Source organism: Alosa sapidissima, chromosome 21 (genome assembly GCF_018492685.1).
Source record: "Alosa sapidissima isolate fAloSap1 chromosome 21, fAloSap1.pri, whole genome shotgun sequence".
In the NCBI taxonomy this organism is placed as follows: domain Eukaryota; kingdom Metazoa; phylum Chordata; class Actinopteri; order Clupeiformes; family Clupeidae; genus Alosa; species Alosa sapidissima.
Genome location: NC_055977.1, coordinates 20,428,485 through 20,450,484, shown reverse-complemented (window position 1 = coordinate 20,450,484; position 22,000 = coordinate 20,428,485). Strand labels below are relative to the sequence as shown.

Here is a 22,000-nt window from a genome sequence, read left to right as displayed (position 1 = left end):
TCGGTAGGCAGACGTAATGGAGCTGGGTCTTTTCACTATAACCATCCAAAAGCTACATCCAGTCCATGGGCCACAGCCACCTGGTTCACCAGCGTTTTCAGGTCACTGCACAGAGCAAGGGTAAGCTACAACTATCAATTATGCTATAGCCTACTCACCCCAGCCTACTTCAAGGCTCTAACATCAGGCTGCTCCAAGCTCGCGTTTTCACGTCGCAAGACCAGGTAACTCGAAATGCTCTACATGGCTCGCCACGCCAAGCGTCTGAAGTTTGTAGGCTATCCACTAACGTTATCCAGTGGAGGCCTATTTTCCGAAGATCACTCAATCCGTCATCCGTGTTGGCATCGGAAACGAACAGGTCTTGTTCATTCACTTCCTATAGTTGTCCAGTAACTTCTCATAAACTGATACTAGCGTTGTTGGATATTTAAGCTACTTATAGCGAACCGATAAGCCTCAACCTTAAGTATTTCCGCTGGCTTGTTCCGCAGTCTGTTTAAACCATGGAGCTGTGTCGCAGACGTCAGCAATTATTAAAGCGATAGTGTCAATGGCCGACGCTTCATGTAGCTTCTACGGGGTATAGCAACAAGCTAGTTCACTGATATAAGCTTTGCAATGAACTCAAGTCATATTTGGTTACCATGACTGGTTATTCGTATGTTTTAAAATTAGCACTTCGCCAGCAAGCAGTGGACAGTTGCGCTAAGTTCGCTCTCAGCAGGCCCTCAAAGTCCAGTCTACAGCCAGAACATATATTAATGACACTCCTTGAACACCGGTTTATTGTTTCATCGCCACCCACGACTGCGTCGCTACTTCCTCCGCCCCCTCTTCCCCTTCCCCACCCACTTCCCCCAGCCAGGACCCGGTCCAGGGCTGCCCCTCTTCCAGTCGCTCCGACGACTGCTCCCTCCCTTCCCCCTTTTTTCCCCTCCCCATTCCATTCCCGGAGTCACGTCTGTACAGCACGCCACGACTCATGAAGAGGCGTTCGTTCAAACTCACCTCGCTAGCTCCCTATTTTCTTTACGAGTTAGCGAGCACCTGGTCTCAGCCAGCTCCGGTAGCGACCGCGTCGCTACTCCCTCCGCCTCCTCTTCCCCTTCCCCACCCACTTCCCCCCAGCCAGGACCCGGTCCAGGGCTGCCCCTCTTCCAGTCGTTCCGACGACTGCTCCCTCCCTTCCCCCCTACCCATCCCTTCCCCGGCTCCGCGCTAGACCAGCCCGCCGCAGCGGGTTATCAGCACTCCGCGAGTGCTTCGGATCACGACGTCCCATTCCGGCTCCCCAGCTATTCATTAGCCACAGCCATTTCATTCCATCTGGATACTCGCCATTCATGCTATTCATGCCTTATCTGCCTATCATGTATTATGTGTTGTATGTCGTATCATGCTGAATGTCATGTTTTATCAGGTAATGGTATTCTAAAAGTATTCTTTCAGCCCAGGTTGGATTATTTAAGGCTGCCACAGATGGTACGGAATGAGCTTGGACCCAATGCAACAACAGCTTCAGGGAGACCCACGCAGCAACTGCTCCGCTGAGCTCCTGCTACCCTGCTACAACGGCTCCGCTGAGCCCCATGCAGCAAAGCTACAGAGCTACAGGACCCATGCAACGACAGCTTCACTGAGCCTCAATAACCCTGCAACAACTACTCTGAGCCCCAAGACCCATGCAACGACTGCTTCACTGAGCTCCAAGAACCACGCAGCAACTGCTCCGCCAAGCTCCTGCAACCCTGCTACAACGGCTCCGCTGAGCCCCAAGACCCATGCAGCAAAGCTACACAGAGCTACAGGACCCATGCAACAACAGCTTCACTGAGCCTCAAAAACCATGCAGCAACAACTATTCTGAGCCCCAAGACCCATGCAACGACTGCTTCGCTGAGCTCCAAGAACCACGCAGCAACTGCTCTGCTGAGCTCATGTAACCCTGCTACAACGGCTCCGCTGAGCCCCAAGACCCATGCAGCAAAAGCTACACCGTGCTCCAGGACCCACGCAACGACTGCTTCGCCGAGCCTCAAGAACCATGCAGCAACAATTACTCTTGAGCCCCAAGACCCATGCAACGACTGCTTCGCTGAAGCCCCAAGAACCACGCAGCAACAACTACGTCCAGCTCCAGGACCCATGCAACAGCAGCTACGCTGAGCCCCAAAACCCATGCAACGACTGCATTGCTGAGCCCCAAGACCCATGCAACGACTGCTTTGCTCAGCCCCAAGAGCCATGCAGCAACAACTAAGCTGAGATCCAGGACCCATGCAACGTCGGCTCCACCAAGCCCCAAGAACCATGCAGCAACAACTACGCCGAGCTCCTGGACCCATGCAATGTCGGCTTCATCAAGCCCCGAGAACCATGCAGCAACAGCTACGCTGAGCTCCAGGACCCATGCAACGATGGCTTCGCTGAGCCCCAGAACCATGAAACGATGGCTTCGCTGAGCCCCAGAACCATGCAGCAAATACACCGAGCTCCACGACCCATACAGCAGCAGCTACACTGAGGCCCAGGACCCAGGCAACGACGGCTCCACCGAGCCCCAGGACCCAGGCAACGACGGCTCCACCGAGCCCCAGGACCCAGGCAACGACGGCTCCAACGAGCCCCAGGACCCATGCAGAAGCAGCTCCGCTAAGCCCATAGGACCTTTAGGAACAGCTCCGCCAAGGTTCAGGACCCATCTAATGACTGCTCCGCTGAGCCCCAAGACCATGCAGCAACGTCTCGGCTGAACCCCGAGACCCTCGCGGCAGCAGCTCTGCTGAACCCTGACACCCATCGTTCCCACGGTTATGCAATACACGAATGTCCGACGCTGAGCAAGCGCAACGAAGATCCACTCTTGTGTACTTGCCGCTTGCCTTGCTATACTTTGCAAGGGGTTCATGTCACAGCACTCTGATTCACCCTCCATCATGTTTACCGGCCTCCTTTGGGCTGCTTAGATGTAGTGAGTCTACATGCCCCTCGTCTCATTTCATTCCCGATGGCAGATCTTGAGTTAGACCAGGACACAATACGTTTACCACCAATCAGACTAAACCGATCAATTCCAAAAAGGACACTCCTATTCATATCCAACTCTGCCTCAGATCCTCAGCTTTCATACCCATCACACTACATCTCATATCGGTCAGCTCAGCTCATCGATCACACTCATCTCATATCGCTACTAGCCCGCTCTCTTCATCTCAGATGAAGGGTACCCATCACTCGTCACAGGTTCCAGACTAATATATATCCTTGTCAAATCCGGTTCCCGCTGGCCGCTACTCTGTGCATTCAGGATAGGAGCCGCTACTACAGCTGCATGCTTGTCCTATCAGAGCAGCAATCAAATACTGAGCCATTGGTCCACAGATGCCTATCAGTCCTACTGTACATCCACTCCATCTAGTGGATCTATGACTTGCTAAGCAAGCGCAAATGTAATTTCGGTAGTGGCCTTCCTTTCTGCTCTTTTTGGGGTGCAAGCGGCCCCGCGATCTCCGCTTCAGGCATTCCATGACCACGGCCAGCTACCATGCCAAACACGCGCTTAGCTTATTCACTCAGTATAGCAATCATGCTGATGGGCGAACTAGTGAATCATCATAGCACTTGCCTTCTTGCTTACACCACCTTTCTGATGCCTAACATAGATAGTATATAGTAAAGTATATATACTCTTTTGATCCCGTGAGGGGAAATTTGGTCTCTGCATTTAATCCCAATCCGTGAATTAGTGAAACACACTCAGCACACAGTGAACACACAGTGAGGTGAAGCACACACTAATCCAGGCGCAGTGAGCTGCCTGCATCAACAGCGGCGCTCGGGGAGCAGTGAGGGGTTAGGTGCCTTGCTCAAGGGCACTTCAGCCGTGCCTACTGGTCGGGGTTCGAACCGGCAACCCTCCGGTAACAGGTCCGAAGTGCTAACCAGTAGGCCACGACTGCCCGATCATCCCCCATCTGACGTGCAGTACCAGTCTCTGGCTCCAGGCTTGGACTGCTCGATGGCAGCTAAAAAAATTAAACGGCAATACATTTTGTCATTGTTGATTAAGATAAAAATCATAGCATTAAAAAAATAAGTAAGGTAAGTTAATCAGGTGTACAAACAGAAATTGTAATTACCTTTTGAAGGCACCCTGCCACTAGGTGTCAACAATAATCGTTTCGGCAATGTATTGCAATGCGGGGCATGCACGATTCAGCATCGATGCAGCAACGTGCCATAATCGATTATGTCACTGTTTATTTTCTGGCCTGAGTGGATAATAAAGTTGTGAAGTTTCAATTACTTCTGGGGGCAGTTCCGGAGCAACGTTGTAATGACATGCGCAGCCTGTAGCTACATGCTAAGTGGCAGCACTAGCTAGCATACTGTAACAACAACACTAAAGAATCAAGATGACGGAGGGAGATGACCACGATAGACGGGTAATTAAAAACGCACCCAAAGCCTGGAAAGCGGACATCTGGGCACATTTCGGATTCTACTAATTTAATGGGAAACTAGACAAGACGTACGCGGTGTGTAAAACCTGACACACTAACATCAAGCACGTTGGCAATACAACTAACTTCACAAACCATGTCGATCGTTGGCATCCTGAGTTGGCTTCGTTACTGTGTGGTTTACAGGCCACAGTGGCCTTGGTGCCCCCTTCTTTCAATATTCTGTTTTGCGTCCGACTAATAGAGTGAGGAGAAAGTGACAGCGCACGGCAAGAAAGAAAGTGCATCCAAATTCACCCATTCTTCTCAGTTGAACCAAAGTCCTTTTAGGCAAGTCCCTCCACTCGGCGGCCATATGACGACGCTTTTTGGGCACTCGTCGGGCATCCTATTCAGCAGAAATGCGTGTGCGCAAGGCTTCACGACACCAGCGGCGAGATCACAACACATTATTGGCACGATGTCTTCACAACACACCATATGATTGGCTCAATATCTTCACATCACACCACATGATTGGCTCAATGTATTCACATGTCAACGTTTTGGATGTGAAGATGTGTAGACAACGACCATATTGGCGTGACAAACTAGCCCCATGCATTTCTATGGAGTATTTTTTGAGTGCTGTGTCTCCACATTAGAAAGTCTCTGGTTGAACTACTCGCGAACAAGCCTACTCATCACACAGACATCACAAGTAGCCTATCACATCACATGAAAGAGCTTTTTCTCAGCTTTTAAACTATGTTAGCCTTTAATTGCTGTGGTGAACGGTTCGCAAGAAAATTACACTTAAGTGAATAATATAATTCAATTTAATCATAATTCTACTGAAGGTTCTGCACCCATCTCCCTACCCATTCATCTCGGTGGAATACTTCACGAACCCTTCGTTCAACACATAACAAACCATATATCAGAATAAACAGCTGACCTTACCGAACAGAAAGATGTAACAGGCCCCTGTACAGTTAGCCGTTCCAGAGTAATCCAGTTCTGAATTTGCAGCAAATTTCGACATGCATGGATGGCTCCAAATTTGGGCTTTAAGTTTTACAATGTGTTTAAATTATTCTACATGATTTCATAATGGGCCAAATACAAAATAAATGTTACAAATATGGCCTAGATATCGGTAAATCAGAGGACAACTGACTAAGAGTTTGTGAAAGTGGCCTTAATGATCACAAAATGCTAAGCATGCATCTATGCTATTTGAGTTTCTTAAAACTGAGCTGTGCTTAAATTGTTCAATACATGATTTCATAACAGGCCAAATATAAAATAAATGTTAAATATATCCAGGAGCGTGTGGTCCATATGGGCAGGTGGGGCAGCGAACTACCTGAAGCATCCTCCACAAAAAATAGTTCCTCAGTAAATCATTGCTCCAAGTCTACTTTTAATAATGTGATTGTCACATTAATTATCTATAGTTTCTGTAGGCTTTCCAACTATTTTTGGTCTATTGACATCAGTGGCGTCGTTAGACCTGGGCATTCGGGGCTATAGCCCCGGATCCTCTGGGGATAGCCCCGGATCTATGGGCCGTCAACAACAACAAAAACTCTAATCGTGAATGAAATAAATAGCCCCGTAGAAGAGACTTTTGTGTTTGTGTCCATTGTGTGCATTAACAGCAGCGCAAGAAAATTTGACGTGATCTGGGCAGGTTTAGAATCATTTGTTGCAAAATGTTGCAATTTCAATTCTCTTCTACGCTATTAGGCATTGCTGTTTCGTGCTTAGACTAACTAGCCTTAGCGAAATAAGTGTACAGAAGGACAAATGGATATTAGAAGTTTCTTTAGAGAAAAAAAAGGGCAGAGCAGGGACAAGAAGTGGAAACTCAGTGTGTCATCATCTCCCGCAACCCAGGAGGACATTTCGATCAGCTCAGTTTCAATATATCGTGATTTACTATTGAATCACATGCGCAGTAAATATGGTAAACCTGACCTCGTTTGAGGGGGCTTCCAAGCAATGCATGTTGGGCTTGATTTTGACAGAATGGAACTTTTTCTTTGGGCAAAAGTTCGTGATAGCCTACACAACCCAAATGCATTGCTTTCAAGGCACCCATAGCCAATTATTGAAGGGAATGACGTCCAAATGTTTATCCCGAGACGAACGCTCACACCTGTGCACTTGACAGAGGTGCATGACGATGTTTATTCTACAGGCTATTTTAATGTCATATTTTGGGTGTTGTATGTGGTGCACTTTGGCAGAAGAGACGTTCTCCTTACACGGTCTTTAAACATCAAAATATTCAGAATGCCGTGACGTGAGTCATTACAATTGGCCTTCCTTTTCATTCTCAAAGTAGGTTAAAATTGCATGTTCATCAGCCCGATTTTCAAAATCTCTCGGGGAGAAACCCCCGAACCCCCGGATAAAAAGGTCACTAAGTTCTGGGCTCTAGCCCCGAATGTTTTAAATAGCTAGCGACGCCCCTGATTGACATCAACTTTTGGATGATGGTGCCGATTCTCGTTGAGTTTAATCTGTCATGCAATGTTGAGGCAGGGCACCTCGACGATCGCATTCCTCAATAAATTATCTCATAACCCTGGCGGCTTCAATAAGGATTGCAATCCGCGCTAAAAGACGCCTGTATGGTCGTAAAGTAGTCTGCCCCATGGTCATATTCTAGAACTAGCCTACTCAAATTATTCTGCCAGTTATAAATTAGGCCTATCGTTTCATTTCAAGATGCAGAAATGGCGAGTAGTGTTGCACCTGTTAACCGTGTTGAGTTTCTGTTTAAAAAAACTATTTGAGAGGTTGAAATTAGAAGATACGTTAGCTAACCCTGGTGTCTTCCTTGGTTTAGTAGCTAGCTTCTAGTGGATTTAATAGCATCTTTTGACAGCGCAAAAACGAGAAGGCAACGGTGTTCAAAGGTATGGCATAGGCTGCTGCATTCAGAATGAGCTATCAATATAGACTAGTTTCAACAGCGAGTGGTCAGACAATTATCCATAACACCCAACTGTCTTGAGTTGCAGTTATAAAACCCAACTACTTAAAAATATTAGATAGTTAGCAGGCCAGACAGAACACAAAAAAAATAGTTTTGTTTACCCATAGCAACTATGCTTCGCTGGTTTAACGTGATGAGAACGGTGCAAACTTAACTGATGGGTTACTGATCTACAATTCTGACTGTGACATGATTTAAGCATACCGCAAAGTCCTGTAAAATATGTAATTTTAATGTAGCCCAAAATGATAGGCTATTAAAAAAAGTCAGACTTTCTGCCCTACCAAAATGTATGGTCACCGCACGCTACTGAATATATCCTAGATATCTAAATATTAGATGATCAGATTTACAGTTCTATGTAAAATGCCACGTTTCATGTTTTTGTAATGTTTCATAGGCTACAGTGATGCAGGTCTACTGCTGTTAATAGGCTAAATACAACTTTGATCATTTTTATAGTCTACTACTATACTTTGGCCTTGGTGCCCTGACATATGGCCTTTGTGCCCCCCACCAAATATGCCCAACTGAAGGCCAAGTAGCCTTGCCCCTAAAATGGTGAAATTCCATTATTTAATGACATTTATGTCAAAGATGCAGGAGAGTGATAATACACACATAGCAGCCAATAAAATCTGTTCAATATCTGACTGCTCGTACTGCCTCATGACCTCAAAATTTGCCTTGTTATGTGCAGTAGAATTTTGATACATCGCAATGCATTGCAATGCATCGTAGAATCGAATCGAATCGAATCGTTACCTGGTGAATCGTACTCGAATCGAATTGTGAGGGCAGTGCCAATGCACACCCCTAATGTCTTATACACCAATAAATGGCTATTATGCCAGATGTGTGGTGCAGTATGTGTATGTTTTGTCTGGCACTGTCGTATGTGTGATGGTATGAAACTAATTTTCTTCTGCTAATCTTATTTTAGATCAACACGGAATTTCAAAAGAATCACAATTGTCCCACTTCAATCCAAGTTCCTGTCTCCAAGCAACGATTAAGGCAAATTATTGATGTGAGTGATGCAGAGTTTTAATCATGCAAACCTTACAGAGGCTAATATTTTTGATCATGTTGATATTGATACTTCACATATTGTTCTATTATTATTTTATTATTCATCACATCCTAAAATTTGTGATGACCTCGGGAAGAATAAAGTATCTATCTCTATCTATCGTATTCGTCTAACTTTTTGTTTCTTTTTATCATATGGTCGTTTACAACAGTGGTTGAATTGATTGGATCATTTTAATGAATTACATATGATGGTAGAGAGGTAACAAGTGGTTGGAGAAAGTAGACTTCCTTGTCACTCCAGTTTAATATACTCTCCCCAAAATCCACAAAATCTACACAGATGTACCCCCTGAACGGCCCATTGTGGCAGCTATTGGGTCTCTAACAGAGAAAATTGCAGCATTCGTAGATTACTTTCTCCAACCACTTGTTACCTCTGTAAAAAACTCAATGAAATTCATTAAAATGATCCAATCGATTCAATTAACAGATGAACACTGCTTCTTAGTGTCCCCCCTTTTCAAAGCGACCACGTGCTTGTGTAATCCATTCTTGTATGTTTGTATTGTCTCTGTTGAAAACGTTTTTCTAGATCCGCTGCCTGGGCTTGGAAATCACTGTCTGAACTACAGATCCGGCGAACGCGACTAAACTAATGTGGGTTTCATAGTTGGTTCAGGATGATTTCCTTTTCAAGGAGTCCACAATAAAGGGATGCAAAACTTGGGGCCATTTTGGCTCCCATGCTCGTTCCTGATACCTGGAGGTAAAAATCAGAGCCAGAGAGGAGAAAGTTAGAAGTGAGAACAATTTCAATGAGATCCACAATGCAGGAAGTACTTGGGGTGTCGCTAGAGCACTGATTTAAAAATAATTCTACTGCCTTGAGACTCCCTTCAAAGGGTATGTTGGTGTAAAGAGACTCAATGTCCATGGTCACTAAGAAGCAGTGTTCATCTGTTAATTTAATCGATTGGATCATTTTAATGAATTCCATTGAGTCTTTTACATATGATGGAAGAGAGGTCACAAGTGGTTGGAGAAAGTAATCGACGAATGCTGCAATTTTCTCTGTTAGAGACCCAATAGCTGCCACAATGGGCCGTCCAGGGGGTACTCTCTCGGTGCAGCTGGCTCCTTGAGTTAACTCACCTGATACCTGAGGAAAACAAGCTCATCATTTTCTCAGTTTTCCTTTGTTGTGTAGGATAAAAGTAAATATCTTCAACTAGACTGAAATGTCAAGGTAAAAGTGACATTTCTCACCATCCATTTTTCTGCCTGGCTTTTCAGCTCCTGTAGCAACCTTTGCTTCAGGACTGCAGTAGTCAGAGCCGTTGATAAGGTGCAGCTCTCCCTTTCTTTTGGTCCATCTGTCCCACCTCGCGGACTCTGCAATCATGCGCTCTGTCTCCTTGGCCATCATTTTATCGTAGTCTTCCTCCTCCATCTCCAGAAGGAAAACTACAATGACCTAAAACTACAATGACCTAAACTAAAATGACCTGCTCTTCATGTCTCTGACTCCATCATCTCCAGGATGAAAACTACCCTCTTGTGCTCTTTCTCCAGAGCAACAAGTTTCTTTCTCTCCATCTCAAGCTCCTCAGCCCTTCTGTCCACATTACTGCAGGCATGAGTAGGTGTTGCGATGCTTCTCCTGTAAATCGTGTTTGGCAGCCTCTCCAGCGGCTTCCACCCTCTCCTTCTCCCTTTGCCACTCCTCCACCTGCGCCTTCCTGGCATGCTCCATCTCTGTGACATGCTGGAGAAGCTTCTCCAGAGAGGCCTTCAGGATGGTCTCTTTCTCCTGTGCCTCCTCCATCATGCCAGCGAGAAACAGCTGCAGCTCCTTGGCCCCGACGGGACTCAGGGATGCTCTCAGATGCTCACTAAGTTTCCATGTAGAAATCGCCGTAATCGCAGTAACAATCCAAAGGAATGCTTAGGCCTACTTCTCCAAGATCACTTTATTGTTACGAAAAAAGGTTGTCGAAATTATAATAACAAGATCACCAAATCTTAGCTTTTTATATGGATATTGATATAGCTTCTTGATATCGGTCAACTTAGCTTGCCTAAGACCAACAACTAGCAATAACGAGATGGGAACGAAGTGAAGAAAAAGGAGCTAGTGACCAAATGAGCGTGAAGACATGGAGGATCAAAAGTGCAGTAGTGATGGAACAACCGACTCTTTTACGCAAGTCGGTTCAACCGGACGGTCGTTGGTTGGCCTACCGAGTTAATAGATTCGGTCACCGGTTGGCGCGCCCGGGGGGTGCGTTACTTCCCCCGCCATAGTCGCTCCAAGACATGTAGCCTCAAGCTGCAAATGACCTGCTCTCCATGTCTCTGAAATAAGCTGGAATACACACTCATATTGACCGACACTAGACTCAAGCACTGGCCACGGTTACATTCGGTCTTGTTCAGTACTCAGCTGTGCGCGGTCTCCTCGTGAGCCTACCTACCAATAGCCTTGATTACTCATGCATTAGCACGGTTACGGTCGGTCTCGTGCAGTAACCTGGTGCACAGTCTCCTCGTGACAGCCAAACATTTAATTTAACATAACTACCAAGATAACATGACGGAAAAAGGCATGGTTAATAACTTACCGCGAACCTAGACAACCGTTTTGATTACATAGACTTATAGCCTATACCTCGGTTACGGTCTCGTATGCGTGGTCTCTTCGTGACAAACGAAACCAGCAACATTAAAGGAACCATATGTAAGATTGTGGTCAAAACTGGTACTGCAATCACTTTCAAATTACTGTAGAGCTGTGTATCCCCTCCCCCTCTCCCGTGACTCGAGGTTGCCAACCCAGATGCCGAAACACTATACTGACTTTGTGATTAGTAGATAATATTATTGAGAGCTGCAACTTCACTTTTTAAATGACAATATCCTGGCCGGACTACTGTTGTCAGTGATATAAGTGTAATGAAATGACGTTGGATGAATGTATTGTTATGACTGACGTATGTGGGGGGAGGGAGCTGAGGGAAGAGTGGGTTGAGTTAATTGATTGCTCGCACCTGACCACTGATGAGCGTGAAGGAGCAGGAACTTTGGAGCAGTGATTATCGTCGAGTTGAAGGAGAGGCATAGTCATAAAAAGAAGAGCACAGCAAAGGGTGAGTGAAACTGGGAAGTGGCGTGTGGTTGCTAACGCCGAGCTGCACTCAAGGTTTGGGGGTGGGTGCCGTTCGTATGCTATTTAGGGCTGCCGGCGGCGAAGATAGTTTAGCGGGCTAACCTGTAGATAAGGCCGGGCATAGGAGTGCGTAGGCGTTGCTGCTTCTCAGAAAGAGGTGCTCCGGTTCCGCTATTGTTCGGAGGCCTCACGAGCGCTGGACTGGCGTCTGCTTTCTCCCTGTGCCAACCAGCGCCAAAGCTTAGACCCCGGGGGAGGGTCTCGTATCCCGGGAGAGTTAAGTGTTTATTGACTTTGTGTGTGTGTGTGTGTGTGTGTGTGTGTGTGTGTGTGTGTAACTTATTTTAAACCTGGCAGTATCCGTTTCATGATTGGGTGGGAGGGTTGTGGTGATCTAAAGCCTTATGTTGTAGTCTGATGGCGTCTTTGGTATGAATCTTAAAGTGCAGTGTGAACCTGTGCAGTGCCCTATGGGGGTGGTGTGGGCTATAGCTTTTACCCATTTATTGTGTGTGTGATCTCTTTTGTATGGTCTCTTTATTGCAGTGTCTTCTGTGTAGTAGGCTTCATAGTGGTGTGTTCGCCCAGGTTGATAGCATTTGGTTTTAAGATTTCATGAATCCCAGTCTGACATGTTTGGTAGCTGCATGAATTGTGTTAAATAAAGATTACTGTTTATACATCTGTGCTACTTTTTCTGTAGAGTATTTCTCTAGTCACAACAGTCTGACCTCACATTCTAGGCTTATTACATAAGTATTTGAAATGAACATGATTTCTTAATGTCTAGTGACATATCAGGGCCATTTTATTATTAATTGAAATACATTTCTTACATATGATAGTATATTTTTACTACCATATTTCTCTTAAGACTTAATCAGGACGATGAAAGGTCAAGATCCAGGCTTTATTCTTTTCAATGAGGGGCCAGTACATGTTTTTCACCCCATCATGGATTTCACCAGATTCTCAGTATTATCTGACTTCTCTGACTATACAGAAACAGTCTACTAACTTTATGTTACAAACAAAAGAAGGAGTGACCTCTAGGTCCAACCCAGTTTGAATATGCAATAGAAAGGGAGGATGAGGATTAGGCCTTCATCAGGTCTGGTCAGCTTCTATTGTCTTTTAATTAAAACTACCCCCTTTCCTGGGAAGTCCTTCAGAGGCCTGGACACATGCTGTTCTATTAACATTTCACACCTATCTGAAGAACATGAGGAGAGATATCATATATATCAGAAATATCACTTATAGAATGTTCCAAACATTCTCACAATCAAATCATTACAATCCTTGTACTGAGACTATTACAATGATACCAAACATGAATACATTTACAGTTAATAACACAAACATATAATTCCGCTAAAGTTAACTATAAGGTCTTTGTTTAACCCAAAGACAGAACAGAGGAGATTGACAGATGGTAGGAGCCAGTGGGGAGCATTTCACACCTACATCTGCATTGAGAAAGAGAATACCCTCTAAATGTAAATGTGGCTAAGCCTCCACCAAGTCTGGGGCAAGAAACGGTCATATAAAATTATTTCCTTCACATACGGTTCCTTTAACTTCTCTAACATTTTACTTTATAACTACCCAGATAACGTGTATTTGTAGCCTATGTGATGTAGGCTACTTCCCCATCAATAATGTGTGAATTGCCATGAACACAATCATCTACGATACTAGAATAAGGCATGGTTGATAACTAACTTGCAGAGAACCTCGACCGTTTGATAACATTAGACTCACCCTCGGTTACGGTCTCGTTCAGCCTGGCACGGTCTAGGCTACTATGAAGCCAGCAACATTCACTTCTCTAACATTTAACTTTATCACTTTAAGAGAATATGACGTGTAGGCTAGTAGGAGATGTAGGCATACTTCCCCATCGATAATGTGTGAATTGCCATGAACGAATCATCTAGGCTACGATGCACTAACAAGGCTGGTTATAATTAATCAAACTTGCCGAGAACCAAGACAAGATAAAGGGTACAGCGGTGCAGCCTGCAGCCTACAGTCATTCACTTCTAAGCATTTATTTAACGTAGCCTAACTACCAAGATAACATTAGGCCTATGTGTATTTGTAGGTATGTGATATAATACTTTCCCATCGATAGAATTTCCATGAACATAATCATCTAGTTTGCACTAGAAAGGCATATGTGATCGGTTGTATTACTGGAACTTGCCGAGAACCTAGCAAACGGTTTGACTCGTTTGGCAGCCACGGTTATGAGGCCCAGAGCCATACAGGCTCATCATAGTTTGACTGATTATACTACCACTCCAGTATGAGGCGCTAATACGCGATAAGATGAAAAAGTAGCGACGAGAACACTCGCGCAGCCAATCAAGCCAGTGTTGCTCTGTATGTGAAAACGAATGATGTTAGGAACACTGAGTCGGTTTATTGACGTTTGGCACTCGCACTGGGTGAAAAGGCTCTGAATCAGGGAATATTCATAGTGATATATTTCCTGATATGCGTAATATCAGGAAATATATTGGTTGATATGCTCCTGATATTTTAGTGCCAATTGCCATATCAGGAGCATATCAAAAGTCCTGAATGGGACTGCGACGACATGCAAGATATCCAGACTTCATATTCTCACCTGATATGATCCATGTTTCAAGTATTAGCTACTTATATGACCCCGGACACCTCTTGTTCTTGTTCCCATATACCCCCTGATATGTCAAACATGGGACTACGCATATACAGCCCATATACTGCCAGACACAGCTAATTTTGCAGGCATTTATGTGTATGCCTTTATTTGCTTTTCGATAGGCTTTATGCCTTTATTTTTAAAATTAATGTGATTTATATATGGTGATTTATGTAATGGTTTTAAATGTGAGATAGTACATAACCATCACTGAGCTTATTGTGCATCTTTAACTTAAATAATATTTCACATTAATTTTACATACACTTAATTACATTATTTACTTACACCTGCTAAATCCCAATGACTTATTTTACTTTACCATGAAAAATATACTGTACGACAGGCAATACAATTTGTTACATGGCCTTTATTGTATTTATCAATCAATATTCAAATCAACATGGCTTTTCTCGCCTGCAGTAGGGGGCTTTCGCAGTGACACTCGCCCCCTCTCAATGACCTGCCTCGAGTGAGAACAGAGACTTCTGCTTGACCACAGTGGTTTAAACAGTCCATGGTCTGGGCTTGCAACGTCCTTTAAAAAATGTTGGGCCCTTGTCTGTACTCTTCTGGTATAGATGGTAGGGAGAGGTGCTCTGATGGTCCCTTTGGCAGTAAAAGTCAGGTGTCTGTAAAAAGAGAAAGAAAGTATATGTTACAATTGACCCTGTCCGTGAATATAATTAACTCAGCTTGTGTGACAAATAAAAGCAAACCCACAATAGCAGCCTAGACGTCAGGTGCAATAGTTAGAAGTAATGGAGATATGTATTACAGTTGTGCTCATAAGTTTACATAACCTTAGCATACACATACATTTAAAAATCATCTGATCTTAATGCCTTAATAAAAAAAAATGAGAAAATCCAACCTTTAAGGAACACTTATTTATTTACGATACATTATTCATTCACAAAGAAAATTGCTGTCCTTAAAGGTTGGATTTTTCCTAATTTTTTTAATTAAGGCATTAAGATCAATTTCCAAAAGTATCATACCTAATTGCAACACTGTCTGCAGAAGCTCTTTCGTTCTTGCTTAAACCACCTTTCTGATGCCTAACATAGATCCTCCCCCATCTGACGTGCAGTGCCAGCCTCTGGCTCCAGGCTGGGACTTGCTGGATGGCACCTAAAAAAATAAAACAGCAATTGCTATACATTATGTTATTGTTGATTAAGATAAAAATCAAACATTAAAAAATAAGTTGGTAAGTCAATCAGGTGTTCAAACAAAAATGATAATTACCTTATGAAGGCACCCTTGCCACCATCACCATCAATGTTAATTATTGATATCAGTTTATTTGTGAGGGTTTCAGTTTCTGTAAATAGAAAATAAGATTTAACTAAATTATGATTATGCTCAGTTTGGCATATATTCAACACATTATTTACATTACCACCAACATAATGGTAAACATGGCTAAACTTCAAAATTCAAGACTATTATTAAAAACGACAATAATGATGATTAGTTCCTGTATTAATGCATTACATTGCACATTTGTCAAACAAATTAGAGTGTGCACAGTGACATAGCCCTCATTCAAAACACACAAACACTTACAGCATGTTGAGGGCAGCAGCCATGGCTTCCAGACATAGTCAAGTAGCATGTAGTAGTAGCAGGACAGACCGACTTTGCCCTGGTCTGTTGATGGAGCCCACTACAGTCATAACAACAAACAGACACATGAAAAAAGGGGATAAACTAAACACAGCAACAGACACAAATACATGCACACACATTATAATGTTATTTGCTATTCTACGTGTGTGTGTCTGTCTGTCTGTCTCTACCTGGTGAGTGAACTCTCTTGCGGGATTGAAACTTCTTTTGTATGGAAGTGGCACACATTTGGAATATTCCAGAATGCACTCAGTGTTCTCAGGGAAGCAGTCCTCACAACTCACTGCCTGCAAACAGAGAACAGAGGGAAATTAAGATGAATAAATTGCAAAATAAGCTTACACATAACGTGAAAAGACTATCACTGAAGCACTAATGCCCTCACATGCATCTTAAATAAACACATGCCTTGGCACAAGTCAGGTACAACCAAATAAGGGCTATGAAATGAACATTTTGCCTAATACTACCCATACATCAGAAACCTTTGACAAGATTTGGCTTTCAAGCTTTACTCAAAAGACTACAATCTTTCAATAATCTTACCCAAATCTGGTCAAGTCTTCTGGTGTAAGGATGGCTTAATATAACACTATACGTTACCCTTCACAAACTAAAGATCCCTTCACTTGTCGGCATCATATTGAGGTAGCACTTCTACGTCAACCCCCTGTTCACGTTAGCCTGCATAGTCATTAGCAGCCACTATAAATGTAGCTTCTAGAAGTTATAGCTAGGTTAGCTAACCTACTCATGCCTGATAGCCTTGGCCATTTCATTCAAACTAAAACTTTACATCCATAACGAAATCTCAGACAGACTTATTGTTGAATATGATATTACTACCATTCCAGATATTCCACACAATAGTAAAGTTAGTTATTGGAAAAGTTAACATTAACAGCTAGCAGCTAACGTTAGCGATGTTAGCTCGCAAGCTAGCAAACGTTAGCTGATTCTAACATGACGGTTAACAAACGGTTTTGGTTAACATTAATGCTAAAAACAGTATTTTCCTAATTAATTCCAGTTTTCAATTGGCATACAAAAGTACTGTAGTTCTTACCTTGGATATGATGACGGCAGAGTTTGTACAGCTTGCAGTCAGATGCATGACAGAAAAGTGACGGTTGAAGTCACCACCAGTGGCAAGGAGTTCGTTGAAAAGTCAGTCAGGGGTGGGGATGGGTATGCTGTGTGTGCGCATGCGCTTATCGAGAGGCAAAGCATAAGAAATCGTGGAAATTATTAGGCCTGCATATTTTAGTTACATTAACCAAACTGATTTTGTAGAAGTGTCAAAACATAGTAGCCAAGTGGGCTATTACTACTATTCTGATTATTAACATTATTGGTTCTCGTATAGTTTGACGTCAATTTCATTTGAAGCCTTGTTCCTTAATTAAATCAACATAACAAGTTGAATAAGCCTTTCTTATGTGTTATGGTTTGTAGCATATAGTATGTATTTATTTTCATTATAGGCTATTGATTGAATAGTTGTTTATTATTGCTATTCTTCTTAATGTAGGCCTACTTAAAATTGTTTAGGCTACTGTTAAATTTAACTTTGTATTGTTGTTATGTGGCAACTCCAGCTGAACCGAATTCGTTTTGGCAGACAGCATTGGGGACAAGGGGAAAGCAGATAATTTAAAATGTGGACTTTATTCCTCCAACAGATCTCATGCATATTATACATAAAAAGTAGGCTAGACCTACAGACTATAGCAACTATAAAATCTCAAAGATATCATTGAAATTGAACCATAACCAAAATAATTAGGTAAGTAGGCTAGCCTTGACCTGAAAAAGGTAGTCTTTACACTGTAAATAGTCTATTTTTGAATGTCCCGAAATTAGATAGAAATCAAACGGCAAATAGCCTATCAGTGATGTTTTATGGTACGTTTTGGGCGTAGGGCATGCGTGACTTAATTAGGCAGATCTTGGGCCTAGGCTATCTAATATGATAGCCTAAGCCTATCCAAGGGTGGAGACCTACCCAAAGATATCCAGAAATGGTGTGTGTGACTTGTGATTTGGGTATGCATACCCCTGATATCTCATTGGCATATCAGGAGTCAAAATAAATCAATATTTTCACTGATTCTTAAAAACTCAGGATATGATCAAAGATGCTCCTGATATGCTGCATGTCATAAAAAATATCCGGTCAGTATATCCCCTGATTCAGAGCCTTTTCACCCAGTGTCGATTCTCCCGGCTCAGTGACACGAACCGGGTTAATTAACCGACACATCGGTCAGTTCGTCAACACTAAAATGCAGTAGGTCTAGTCGTCGACAGGGCGCGTGAAAAGTACAAATATTACTTAGTGTAAAGATGTCTGTAATAAAACATGTATTGTTCACATGCACAATGTAATGGATAGGCTATACTACAAGTTTCCGCCAAACGAAAACATACAGTCAAAATACTTCACAAATTGGATGGGGAGGATTCAGCTTCAAAGCTATTTTTAGCTATCTCTGTGGCAGTCATTGCTTTATGCAGGATCAAGTAACATTGCTATATAGATCAAACCATATGAATACTACACAGAATTAAAATGTGGTTGTAAGAAAGTGAAAACTGAGAAAAGAGAAAATACTGTTGTATTGTGTAAAAAATACTTATTCCTATGGGGTTTAAAAGGGAGGGGGGAAATCATACTGTATATTTTTTACATCCAGTCCTACATTTTCAGTAGGCCTACACAAGCTTCTAAACCCTGATGCAGTAGAGAACGTGTTGAGTATGTCCTGTAAATAATTTTCCGTTCATCTTCCCCTTCCCCTTCCCTTGCCTGTTTGAGTTGACTTCCTATTTAACATGGTTTTTAACAGTATTTTTTCCTTTTTAAGATGTCTGGGAAATAGTCTCCTGGTTCAGAACCCATTAAATATGGTTCTCTCTGACCCTGGTGTAGGCTCAAGTGAGGAAGACCACCAGCCCTCTGAGAGGAAGGCCCCAGCTGAATCCCGACCAGAACCTGCCCCCAGGACCGTCCATCCTACTTCTCCCACCTCGGCCAAACCCAGCATCGGCGTCCCAAAGCCCCCCATCCAGAACACCAAGCCTTCCCTCGGCCCTCGCACCTCTGGACCCCTCAAGACCCGCACCAACAGCAGCAGGAGCATCTGTAGGCATCGCAACAGCCTCCTTAGCAGAGAATGGGCATGGCAACAGTGTTCGTTGCACAGTGAAGCATTCTGGGAGAGTGATTATAAGAATTGCCTGTTAGGTCCTGGAGGAGAAAGAGATGGACTGTCTGTTACCTCTATCTGAGAAATATCTAGAAAATATTCACTCTGTTACCTCTACCTCTATACCTCTATATCTATCTCTTTCTTGAATTTCCCCTTGGGGATCAATAAAGTATCTATCTATCTATATCTATCTCTATCTCTATCAAAGAAATATCTAGCAATATTTCCTGGTTCTGTATACATTTATATGCATCTCTTCCTGCTCTCCCATCCTCTCCCTCTGTATTGTGTCTTTCTGTCTTTGTGTCTGTATTTCTCTATCAATCAATTAATCATTCAGATGGCAGTCCGGATTCTCCCAGTGGTTGCTCGTCTCCAAAAATGCCAAGTCTTACCCAGGTGCCTGTACCTGTCCAGCGCCACAAGAGGGTGCCCTCCGACATTGAGTGAGAGAATGAGATCAGTCCACGCCTGAAGACTCTGACAGCAGGGAGTTTCCCTCTGGTGAGCTGACATTTACATGTCTGAAATAAACCTGTTTTTAGTTATATATATGAAGGAATTTAATGAAAGCACCAGTGTTTTTTATAAGCATTGAATATGATATAGAAATAATAAGATGCAACATATTTTGTCAGTTTTTACAGTTTGTCTAAAATGCAAACTAATACAGTAGAACTTATAACAGTAGAATGGTGTTTCTGGATGAGTGGAACATGTGTTTTATGTGTGCCACCTATGGCAAGTATACCATCATATATGCTACATCAGAAAGCATGCTATGATGAAATCACATGTAAGAGTTAACCACAAGCTACTTTAATCCGTCCCCCTTACAGAGATAGCTGGAGACAGCAGTGTATTCGATGGAGACCTGGACTCTGCTCCAGTAAAACACTCATCCTCCCTTCGCTGCTCAACCAATCCTGTTGTGGAAGCAGATGAGCGCCAGCGAATCAAGTCCCTCCCCACACCTGGTCTGTCCAATCAATTAAAAATAAAATATTTGGTATTGGAATAGAGTGATCAAGATGCCATTATTATGCTTATGATGTGCCTTTTTGTAATTTAATTCTACAAGTAAATGCTTATAACCCCATGTTGCCATACTGCTTTTATCTAATGCCTGTTTCAACCAAAGGTAAAAGTGTCGAGTGTCGAGATTCGAGTCTAATATTGTTGTGCATTGTTTACTGTTGCTGCAGTGAAATTGTTCCCAGAGGATGACCCATTCCTCAGTCCTGGTCTGCCTCCCCCTCCCCTTGACCTGCCTGAACTCATCCCAGAGGACCAGACCCAGACGCCAGCGCATAGATGCCTGCCTCCTCCTCACCACAGGCCTCTGATTCAAAAGACAAAGAGACTCTGGAGTCGTTTGACTCTTCCTTCTCCTGCCATTTGCTTCCGAAAATACAATTTTTAAAATATCACTAGGCTACTTCTCCGAGGCATTATTCTGGGTTTATTTTCAGTACAACATTTCAGTGTATGTTTCCTATCATTATGGGCACACACTACACAAAAGTGCAGGACCATGGTGGTGTTCTCGTTTCAGAGAAGACTGAAAGAGTCTTTGGTAGGTTAGTGCTCATGATTATGACTGTATCCCTCTCAGAGTCTGACTGGAATCAATACAGTAGCAACTGTTTTTGCCCCCTGGTGGTTCTTGTAGCGGTGACTGATCTAAAACTCTTATCACGACGCAAAGTTAATTCCTAACTTACACTCAAATTTTTTCGCCACGCCCTTCTCTTTTATTACACGATGTGCCCAGGGGTGTGGCAATTAGCGACATAAGATGTGGTCTGGCGTGTTCAGTCATTCAAACATTATTCGGGTAAGTGTTGCTTTTTTCAGGCTATGTTTTCGATGGTAACCCATGTCATGTCATGTCAGTCAATAGTGAAAGTAATAAACTGTGTAAAACGATTTTGTCATTAACTATGACACCACAGTGAAGTTAGTTTCACTTTGCCTATGAGTTCAAATAATAGACGAGTGCAGATGCGTGTAGGCTATACTCTGCTAGGTTTTAGTAAAGCATGGTTCAGTGGAATACATGTTCCATACGGTCTCGCGTGCAAGCAGATTCCTTCAAATGCGCCGCTGACTATCAAAATACCAATGCACTGTTTGAAGTTACGCTGCTTGCTGTTAAAGGGAATGTCTTTTTCTTAAGACAGATGTCTTTTTCATTATTTTAAAGGATGTTATGCCCAAAACACACCCATGACTGATTAAGAAACATAAGACCAACCTTTTAACACCAGGTGCCTGATGTTTGATAGCAAAACCACCTCCAATGTGGTCTGGACAAACCCCTAAATTTATTTAAGCTATTCGCCAGTATTGCCTGAGAAAGACCCAGCCGGGTCGAAACGTTGCAACACATAAAATATATGGGAGTTTTAGCAGAGTGCGGGCATTTCATTCCTTCGCAGTTTTAGTTCCATTTGCCCTGCACCTCACCGGTGGGGATGTGCACACTTCCACTACTACTCAAAGCTATTCGCCAGTGACCATGCGTTTTAGATCGTCAAGATAGGGCCCTGAGTTGGGGAGGTATACATTGGTGACTGCATGGGCATCTCACATTGCCTTTTCATGTATTAAACAGCTGGTCAGTGAATGAACTGTGTCTTTTTATCCTCTGGAAAGTCAGCTTATCAAGGACGTTTTTCTTAGTTGCATTAGTTGAGAATGAATCAGCTATTATAGGAATGATGGCAAAAAGTTTTATGGTGTAAAGTATGTTTCTGTATATATACAATAAATGTTAATTCAATGTATGATGTGTATGATGTG

The 22,000-nt window shown here is 43.1% G+C and overlaps 1 protein-coding gene and 1 long non-coding RNA gene across 3 annotated transcripts in view; one reads left to right on the top strand and one right to left on the bottom strand.

Moving 5' to 3' along the window:
* The window catches only part of LOC121695857 (F-actin-uncapping protein LRRC16A), a 58,694-nt gene extending 38,069 nt beyond the window's left edge, over positions 1-20,625 (top strand). The window contains exons 35-37 of the transcript XR_006026184.1: positions 18,916-19,699; positions 20,035-20,172; positions 20,401-20,625. The gene's annotated coding sequence lies outside the window, so the exon portion shown is untranslated. The remainder of the gene's footprint in view (positions 1-18,915; positions 19,700-20,034; positions 20,173-20,400) is intronic.
* Positions 14,740-17,166, bottom strand: LOC121695868. Of its 2 annotated transcripts, none has more exons than XR_006026186.1 (6): positions 17,050-17,166; positions 16,154-16,270; positions 15,921-16,020; positions 15,600-15,675; positions 15,399-15,482; positions 14,740-14,980 (listed from the first exon to the last, which is right to left on the bottom strand). It is a non-coding gene; the product is annotated as an uncharacterized LOC121695868 (long non-coding RNA). The 2 variants fall into 2 exon arrangements; XR_006026185.1 differs by having other exon boundaries at positions 14,741-14,980; positions 15,350-15,482.
* Positions 20,626-22,000: the final 1,375 nt, after the last annotated feature.